Source organism: Salvelinus sp. IW2-2015, unplaced genomic scaffold, assembly GCF_002910315.2.
Source record: "Salvelinus sp. IW2-2015 unplaced genomic scaffold, ASM291031v2 Un_scaffold2471, whole genome shotgun sequence".
Taxonomy (NCBI): domain Eukaryota; kingdom Metazoa; phylum Chordata; class Actinopteri; order Salmoniformes; family Salmonidae; genus Salvelinus; species Salvelinus sp. IW2-2015.
The window spans coordinates 121,388-125,643 of NW_019943789.1; positions in this window are offsets into that span (position 1 = coordinate 121,388).

Consider the following 4,256-nt stretch of genomic DNA (forward strand, 5'->3'; position numbering starts at 1 on the left):
TTTATGTTGCTGTAGGTGTGATGATTGGGTGATGCTGTGTTCCAGCTTCCACTGCCAACAAGGAACACAACTGCTCTACAGATTGCATTGGTGTCAACCATACTTTATTCAGTCTAATCCAGCTGAACCCAGTTATAACCTGTTGTAAATGTTGTTTTATCATAACAAACTGTGTCTAAAGTTTCCAGACATATATTTGAGACTTTAACAGTTTAATCAGTATTTCTGATGTTTTCTTGTTGTTTGTTTCATCATGTTTTGACCTCCAGAGCCTCCATCTCATCCCACCAACTCTGTCAGGCCCCACAATGCAGCCTCCACACCACTGCAGTAACAGGCACACTTCCCATCACAAAGCTTCAGTACTATCTCAATGGGTTGTAAGTCCTGTACAGCACCTGTATTCACCACTGGTTGAGACAATGTTACAGCTGATAACATGTAATGACATGTTCAATCTAACAACCCCCTCTGATTCTTCTCATTCAGGAAGTACCATCCAGGATCCTGTGGCAACGTCATGTGAAACAGAATTGACCCCTGATCACCACCAACCAGGGCTCCACAGCGGTTGCCTTGGATACCCAGGCTTCGCTCCAAGTTTAACAAAGGAGATTTGGAAGGATCCCAGTGAGCAAAATTTAGTTGTTGTATTTATGTTTTTCAAGGTCTTTTGATCATAGGGATGGCCTCCTGAGAGTGCACACCAGGCAGCAAAGAGCACTTTGATGTGATTGGCTGGTCAGCAGGAAGTATTATCTGGCTAAACAGAAGGAATGATGGATCTGACAGAGAACGTTTATTTTTATGGAATGATGTTAGTTAATATTGTAAATAAAACAGGTGAAATTGACAGAATGACTTGGATCAATTAATAACACACCAAACTGTTGTTTTAATACATGGAAGAATTTGTTAGTCAAGGTACAATACACAAAAACATGTATGGAATGACCAGACTAGTCAAAGTATATGGAATAACTTGAGCAGTAAATGCATGATACTGACTTGGACTTTCAACATGAGACAGTCATTAGTTTATCAGTCCTGCCTCTAGTAACACATTGGCCCTTGTCAGTGGCACTAGGAGTGAAGGGCCCGACAGGCATACTGCAAAATATAATGTAATAACCAATAATTACTGTAATAACTCATTATAATGTAATAACTTAAGGTATTGTGTAATTTCCCAATTTCACCCCATTTTAATTAAGTATTCATTTTTTTTCTAATTTATTAAGCATTTGCCGCAATTTCAAGTGCAGAATAGTTTTTAAGGCCCAGGTAAATGTGATTTCCTGTGTTTCTATATACACTGCTCAAAAAATAAAGGGAACACTTAAACAACACAATGTAACTCCAAGTCAATCACACTTCTGTGAAATCAAACTGTCCACTTAGGAAGCAACACTGATTGACAATAATATTCACATGCTGTGTTGCAATGGAATAGACAAAGGTGGAAATTATAGGCAATTAGCAAGACACCCCCAATAAGGAGCTGCGTTCTGCAGGTGGTGACCACAGACCACTTCTCAGTCTATGCTTCCTGGCTGATGTTTTGGTCACTTTGAATGCTGGCGGTGCTCTCACTCTAGTGGTAGCATGAGTCACAACCCACACAAAGTGGCTCAGGTAGTGCAGCTCATCCAGGATGACATCAATGCGAGCTGTGGCAAGAAGGTTTGCTGTGTCTGTCAGCGTAGTGTCCAGAGCATGGAGGCGCAGTACATCAGGAGATGTGGAGGAGGCCGTAGGAGGGCAACAACCCAGCAGCAGGACCGCTACCTCCGCCTTTGTGCAAGGAGTAGCACTGCCAGGGCCTGCAAAATGACCTCCAGCAGGCCACAAATGTGCATGTGTCAGCATATGGTCTCACAAGGGCTCTGAGGATCTCATCTCGGTAACCTAATGGCAGCAGGCTACCTCTGGCGAGCACCATGGAGGGCTGTGCGCGCCCCACAAAGAAATGCCCACACCACACCATGACTGACCCACCGCCAAACCGGTTATGCTGGAGGATGTTGCAGGCAGCAGAACGTTCTCCACGGCGTCTCCAGACTCGGTCACGTCTGTCACATGTGCTCATGTGCTCAGTGTGAACCTGCTTTCATCTGTGAAGTGCACAGGGGCCAGTGGCGAATTTGCCAATCTTGGTGTTCTCTGCAAATGCCAAACGTCCTGCACGGTGTTGGGCTGTAAGCACAACCCCCCACCTGTGGACGTCGGCCCTCATACCACCTCATGGAGTCTGTTTCTGACCGTTTGAGCAGACACATGCACATCACTTATGGACTGCAGCCATAAGAGGTTTTTAAAGATACTTCTTGTGTTGTTTATCATATAAATGCATATAAAAGGTGAATTTACATTGATGTTTCCATGGAGACCTGAAATCATATTCACGAGGCACCAACTGAAGAAAAGAGAACTGAAACACGGAGGGGACTAACTGAACTAAAATATTATGTTGCTAAATGGTTTGCTACAGTGTTCTCTACGAATACGACCCTGGATTCAAATATATTTGAAATCTTACAAATACTTTGAGCATTTCTTTAGTCCTCCAGGTGGGAGGGGTTTGTTTGTACTTTAGGATGTTTCGATTTGTTCCATACAACAAACTCAATCAAACACTGCTTATTAAAACAGAGGGAGAAATAGGGACTCTAATCAGAGGGCAAAATAGGGGACAGGTGTGAAAGAGTAAATGAGGTCGTTAGGAGAATGAGAAACAGCTGGGAGCAGGAACGGAACGACAGAGAGAGAGAGCGAGAGAGGGAGAGAGGAAGGGGGAGAGAGAGGGATAGAAAGAGGGAAAGAACCCAACAAGACCAGCAGAGGGAAGCACAGGGACAAGACATGATAATCAATGACAAAACATGACACAGATGAACATTTCTGAGAAGTCACACCCCTATCTTTGTCTTGACATATAAATTATTGTTTGGTTATGTACAAGCTATGGTATATAGATGCAGAATCCAGTGGGGTGAATAAACCCGGTTTGAGCTTTTCTCTGCATTCGTTTGAGTTAATACTCTGTTTACAACTTAACACCTTGCTTCGATGTATTTACTTTAACGCCTAAATGTTTTTATTCATCTTCAGAATTAGAATTAAATGAACCTTGTTTTCACATTAAACATAAAGAAAAGGGTGGTGACATGTTTTAATCTCCCCAGTCACATGATGACAAACAGAAGCAGTATCTGTAACAGCACCGTTTCTAGACAGACAACAGAGGATGTTCATGATGTTTTGATAAACACACTATTAGAATTAGAATAAAGGTTAACATAAACTATTCCTCTTCAGTTAACTTTCATAATAAATGCTCAAAATGAGTTTTGAAAGAATCTTCACCTCCACAAATGAAGTATTAAAAACACTTGAGAAGCTGTCATTGTGAACAGATTACATTAGTGAAATCCCCTCATTTGGGATCTGGTGTTACACTTAAAGGGCATTATCTCTACAGGATCCGTATCCCCCCACGAGACGGTTGAGCTAACGTAGGCTAATGTGATTAGCATGAGGTTGTAAGTAACAAGAACATTTCCCAGGACATAGCCATATCTAATATGGGCAGAAAGCTTACATTATTGTTCATCTAACTGCACTCTCCAATTTACAGTAGCTGTTACAGTGAAAGAATGCCATGCTATTTTTTGAGGAGAGTGCACAATTATGAACTTGAAAATGTATTAATGAACCAATTAGGCACAATTGGGCAGTCTTGATATAAAATGATGAACAGAATGGTTCATTGGATCAGTCTAAAACTTTGCACATACGCTGCTGCCATCTAGTGGCCAAAGTCTAAATTGTGCCTAACCTGGAATAGTACATTATGACCTTTCTCTTGTATTTCAAAGATGGGAAGAAAAACTTTTGGGGTTTGTATTATCTTTTACCCGATCTAATGTGTTATATTCCCCCAACATTAATTTCACATTTCCACAAACTTCAAAGCGTCGCTGTAAATGGTATCAAGAAAATGCATATCCCTGCTTCAGGTCCTGAGCTACAGACAGTTAGATTTGGACATGTCATTTTAGACAAAAATTGAAAAAAAGGGTCCGATCTTTAAGAGGGTATCATCATTTTCACAATTTCTCAGAATCATTCCAACCTCATAGTGTTGAAATATACACCAGTCACGCTATTTTGGACCACCACCAATTTCTCAGAATCATTCCAACCTCATAGTGTTGAAATATACACCTGTCACGCTATTATGGACCACCACCAAT